Here is a 6254-nt window from a genome sequence, read left to right as displayed (position 1 = left end):
ATCCTTCGAAAGAGAAGACTACTCCGGGAAGATGTCAAAGTAGAGCCGGGACTCTGTCTCCCCACCTAGACGACAGTCACACAGGCAGAATCCGTCTGACGGAAGGAACTATTGGGGAACTTGAGTCTATTGAAGGCTTGCAACCTTCTGGGAAAGCTTGGAAGGTAAACTGTGGTTACAGCCACGACCCCGAGCCCTCGGCAGGCAGCTGTGCCCTTGCTCCTGCAGCAGCTTGTAGGAGCCAGACGTTGGAGATCTGTGCTTGATCGCTCCCTCTGACCGAAGTGCAGACAAAAAGGTGGTGGCCATTGTTGTTGTACCTCCGCCATGGTCTCAAGTGACTTACAGAGGATTTCAAGGGCCAGTGCCAGGTGTGGTGGCACACATTTGTAATCCCAGCACTTTGGGAGGCTGAGGCAGGAGGATCGTTTTAGGCCAGGAGTCTGAGGTTGCAGTGAGCTATGACTGCACCACTGCACTCCAGCCTGAGCAACAGATGAGACCTTGACTCAAAAAAAAAAAAAAAAAAAAAAAAAAAAAAGGCCAGTGCCTTCCCCCCATTTTTCTCTTTCCCCCATTTTTGGATCCAGATATTAAATAACAGGACACTCGAAAGCAACTGCATATACAGGGAATATTAGAAAGGGACCCTACATGCCCAGGGAAAGGCACGGTCTCAGAACCTTGCTGAAAAGACCTTAAATATACCCCTCAGGCTGATCCATGGCACAGAGACATTCTATAGCAATCAAAAATACAACAACAAAACAAACCAGCAAGCCATGGTGGAAGGAGAGAATCTGATTTTCAGAGACCATATTATTAGACTCGAATATCCAGTTTTCAACAAAAAAATCAGACAAACAGGAAAATATGGCCCATTCAAAGAAAGAAAAACAACAGAAACTTCTCCTATATACTAGTATTTTTAATCTCCCCCAAGTTCATATTTTGAAATCTAATTCCCAATATGGTGGGATTTGGAAGTGGGGCTTTGAGAGGTGATTAGGTCATGAGAATGGAGTCCTCATGAATGATATTCATGCTCTTAAAAGGGACCCCAGGGAACTCCTTCATCCCTTCCACCAAGGAGAACACTAGAAGTTAGAAGATCACTGTCTATGAACCAGGAAGCAGGTTCTCACCAGACACTGAATCCACCAGTGCCTTGATCTTAGATTTCGCAGCCTTGAGAATTGTGAGAAATAAATTTCTATTGTTTATAAGCCACCCAGTTTATAGTATTTTGTTATAGCCTTCCAAGCAAGGATACTGTCCCTGAGAAAGAGCTGATGGCAGATCTGCTAGACAAAGACTTTAAAACACCTGCCTTAAAGATGCTCAGAGAAGATGTGAAGAAAATCAAGAAATGATGCCTGAAAAAATAAAGCAAAAGACACGAACAGAATTTTTTCAAAAAAAGACAGACAAATGGCCAACAGACATATGAAAAAAAGTTTCAATATCATTAATCATAAGGGAATGCAAATTAAAACCACAGTGAGATACCATCTTACCCCTGTCAGAATGACTATTACTAAAAAGTAAAAAAAAAAAAAAACAGATGTTGGCATGGCTGTATAGAGAAAGGAATTCTTATACACTGTTGGTGAGACTGCAAATTATTAATAGTACAACCTCTATGGAAAATAGCATCGAGATTTCTCAAAGAGCTAAAAAGTAGACCTACCATTCAATCCAGCAATCCCACTACTGGGTATCTACCCAAAGGAAAGTTAATCATTTTGTCAAAAAGACACCTGCACTCAAATGTTTATTGCAGCACAATTCACAATTGCAAGATATGGAATCAACCTAAGTGCTCGTCAATTCATGAGTGGAGGAGCCCTCTGGAGCGATATGGTGGTTCTCTGGAGGCTGAGTGTCCTCCATGGTGTCCACGGTGGCCAAGCTCTGTTCCTCCAAATCCCAGTGGTCAGACCTGCTTGTGTCTCAGCATTTCTCCAGGACCAACCTACCCTAGGAGGGTGTGGAGAGCAACACATACACCTGTCACTGATCCGCCATTCTGACCCCAAGGCTGCATCTCTCCACTGGACTAGTGAGAGGGTTGTCACTGTTTTGCCCCTGGGCCTCTTTCCAGTTGCTATTTGAGTCCTTCTTCTGCGTTGAACTGCTCCTGGCTGCAGCCCTTACTCTCCATAGTCACTGGGGCCTTGGACAAGTTGTAACTATATTCATGGAGATACATTGCAGAAGGCTGCCAAGGCAGGCCTTTCGGCACTTTTGGCTTTAACTTTTGCTGGACTTTGTTATTTGAACTATCACGATGTGGGCATTTGCAAAGCTCTTACCATTCTGCATAAGCTCTGACCTTTTTGACTTAATACCTTGAGAATTGATCGTATGCCTCTTTGCCTCTGCTTTGTCATACCATTCAACTCACAGTAAGGAAGAAATAGCAGATAAGTCCATGGGTGGAAAAACCTCCTCTCATAATCACATGGTTATTTGCAAAATTTAATCTTTGAGGAAAAGGTTTGAGAGGTATTGTGTCCAAGAAACTGTGAGACTGAGTTCCGTATTCTGGTGGGTTAACGGAGTTGTCTCTCAACTTCTCACAAGACTCACTGTGTAACTAAATATTATATATGAGCTTTTGCCTTCTAATTTATCAATCTCTTAAAGAGAATTCAGCTTTATTACTGTCAATACATAATCAAACTTCTATATTTGTTCTGGGAATAATGGACAAAGGGAAAGACTGTTAATTCATAAATAAAGACTTCACAGAAAATTAGATAGTGTTTGATTTTTGAAAACTTCCCTCTCTGTTCAATTGATATCAGCTACTGATGGTTATATATCCTAGGGAAACTTTAAAATTAGGAAATACTGATATTTCACATTATGAATTCCTAAATCCTAGGAAAAAGAGCTTGGAGAGCTTTTGAATATAGGGAAATTCCATTTAAGGACTAGGTCCCTCTTGTAGATGTATCAAAATATTACAAATTCTAAACTGAGACTTAATCTTCAAATATGTTTTACTTGTTCTAAAATAATCTGTCCACAAATATAAAACTATAAGTAATATATTGTTATTTTCCCATTGTGGAAATCTAATATGAAAATGTATTCTATGAAAAGAAATTTTTAAAAAATATTGCATAATAAAAATTATGTTATACTCTTATACAAAAAAATACATGAGTGGATAAAGAAAATATGTATATATACACCATGGAATACTACTCAACCATAAAAAGGAATGAAATAATATCATTTGTAGCAACTTAGGTGGAACTGGAGACCATTATCCTAAATGAAGTGTCTCAAGAATGTTTCCAGGCCGGGCGCGGTGGCTCACGCCTGTAATCTTAGCACTCTGGGAGGCCGAGGTGGGTGGATCGTTTGAGCTCAGGAGTTCGAGACCAGCCTGAACAAGAGCGAGACCCCATCTCTACTAAAAATAGAAAGAAATTATATGGACAACTAAAAATATATACAGAAAAAATTAGCTGGGCATGGTGGTGCATGCCTGTAGTCCCAGCTACTCGGGAGGCTGAGGCAGGAGGATCCCTTGAGCTCAGGAGTTTGAGGTTGCTGTGAGCTAGGCTGACGCCACGGCACTCACTCTAGCCTGGGCAACAGAGTGAGACTCTGTCTCAAAAAAAAAAAAAAAGAATGTTTTCAAACACCGCATTTTCTCACTAATAAGTAGGAGCTAAACAATGGTGCACATGGGCACAAAAAGATGTAAAGGACATTGGAAACTAAGGAGGGAGGAGGCAAGGAGGGGTTAAGGAACAAAAAGTTACCTGTTGGGTACAATGAACACTGTCCTGCTGGCAAACACACTAAAAGCCCTGACTACTGCAGTTCAGAGTGTATCTATGTAACAAAAACTTTTGAAACCCCATAATATTTTGGAAAAAAAAGAAGATAGAAAACCAAAAAGGAAACCAAAAAGAAATTCTGGAGCTGAAAACTACAATAAGTGAAATGGAAAATTCTCACTAGGTGGAGTCAAAGGCAGATTTGAGCAGACTTAAGAAAGAATCAACAAACTTCAAGATAGAACAAATTATCAAGTGTGAGTAGGAGAAAGAACAAGGTTGAAGGAAAGTAAGGGACATGTGGGACACAATCAAGTGGACAACATATACATTTGTGAGAAGCCCAGAGGAGAAGAGAGACAGGGGCAGAGAGAATATTTGAAGAACTAATCGATAAACATTTCCCAGATTTGATAAAAGACATCAATATACACATCCAAGAAGCTCAAAAAACTGCAAGTAAGATTAACTCAAAGAGGTCTAAAATTAGGCACATTATATAATCAAATTGTGAAAAATCAAAGACAATGAGAGATCCTTGAAATCAGCAAAAGTGACTCATCACATATAAGGGATCATCCAAAAACTTATCTGCAGATATTTAGGAGGCTAAAGGCAGTGATTGATGTATTTAAAGTGCTAAAAGAAAAAGAAAACCGTCAAGCAAGAGTTCTATATCTGGGGAAACTGTCCCTGAAACATGAAGTGCAATTAAAATATTTCTGGATAAATAAAAACTGAGAGAGGTTCATTACTACTAGACCTGTCCTGAAAGAAATGCTAAAGGGAATCCAGCAGGTTGAAAAGGACAATAGACAGTAACTCAAAGTAGTATAAAGAAATAAAGATTGCATAAAGGTTAATACATGGGCATTTATAAACGCTAGTATTATTATAACTTTGGTTTATAACTATGCCTTTTGTTTTCAACATAATTTAAGAGACTAATGCATTAAAAACAATTATTTGTTTATGTTTTTCACATAATGCCTAAACATGTAATTTTGTGACATCAATAACTGAAAGGGATGGAGACAGAGCTGTAAAGGAGCAGAGTAATTTTTATATGTTATTAAAGCTAGATAGTATACAAATTACAGTGTTATAACTTTAGAATGTTAATAGTAACCCCCATGATAACCACAAAGAATATATAATAGCAATGGAATATTTGTAAAATGAGATAAGGGAATTAAAGCATTCCACTACATAAATCAACTAAACACAAAAGAAGACAGTAAGGCAGGAACTGAAGGACAGAAAGGCTATAAGGCACATAGAAAACAGATAGTAAATTGACAGAAGTAAATCCCTCCTTAACAGGAATTACTCTAAATGTAAATGGAATAAACTCTCCAATCAAAAGTCAGAGATTGCCAGACTATATTTAAAAAACAAACTTTATCCAACCATATATGCTGTCTACAAGAGACTTGCTTTAGATCCAAAGACACAAATAGATCGAAAGTGAAAGGATGGAAAATGATATTCTATGAAAAAATAGTAACAAAAAGAATGCAGAGGTGGCTATAATAATATCAGAAAAATAGACTTTAAGTCAAAAACTGTCACAAGAGAGAAAGGACATTTTATATTAATAAAAGGTTCAATATAGCAAGAGAATAAAACAATTATAAACACTTATGTACTTAATAACAGGCCATCAAAACATACGAATCAAAAACTGACAAAATTGAAGGGATAAATAGACAGTTCTACAGAAATAGTTGGAGACTTCAATACCCTGCTTTAAATAATGGATAGAACAATAAGATAGGAAATAAGTAAGGAAAGAGAGGACCTGGAAAACACAGAACCAGATATAAAAGACATACAGAACACAGTATCCAACAACGACATACACATTCTTCTCCAGTGCACACGTGACATTTTCCAAGATAGACCATATGTTATGTCACAAAGTAAATATCAACAGATTTTAAAAGATAGACACCATACAGAATATCTTTTCTTTTTTCTTTTTCTTTCTTTTTTTTTTGAGACAGGGTCTCACTCTGTTGCCCAGGCTAGAGTGAGTGCCATGGAGTCAGCCTAGCTCACAGCAACCTCAAACTCCTGGGCTTAAGCTATCCTACTGCCTCAGCCTCCCAAGTAGCTGGGACTACAGGCATGTGGCACCATGCCTGGCTAATTTTTTCTATATATATTTTAGTTGGCCAGATAATTTCTTTCTATTTTTAGTAGAGACGGGGTCTCGCTCTTGCTCAGGCTGGTCTCGAACTCCTGACCTCGAGTGATCCACCCGCCTCGGCCTCCCAGGGGGCTAGGATTACAGGCATGAGCCACCGTGCCCAGCCCCAGAATATCTTTTCTGATCACAATGGGGTAAAATTAGAAATCAATAACATACGAAAACTGGAAAATTTGCAAATTTGTGAAAACTAAATAATACACTCTTTTTTCTTTTCTTTTCTTTTCTTTTTTTTTTTTTTT

General features: G+C 38.4%; 1 pseudogene; it reads left to right on the top strand.

Moving 5' to 3' along the window:
• Nucleotides 1-1860: 1860 nt before the first annotated feature.
• LOC138383410 (succinate dehydrogenase [ubiquinone] cytochrome b small subunit, mitochondrial-like) lies at nt 1861-2334 on the top strand (annotated as a pseudogene).
• Nucleotides 2335-6254: the final 3920 nt, after the last annotated feature.

The sequence above is a fragment of the Eulemur rufifrons genome, chromosome 5 (genome assembly GCF_041146395.1).
Source record: "Eulemur rufifrons isolate Redbay chromosome 5, OSU_ERuf_1, whole genome shotgun sequence".
Taxonomy (NCBI): domain Eukaryota; kingdom Metazoa; phylum Chordata; class Mammalia; order Primates; family Lemuridae; genus Eulemur; species Eulemur rufifrons.
Note: the sequence above shows the minus strand (reverse complement) of the source record. Positions and strands in the feature narration are given on the sequence as shown.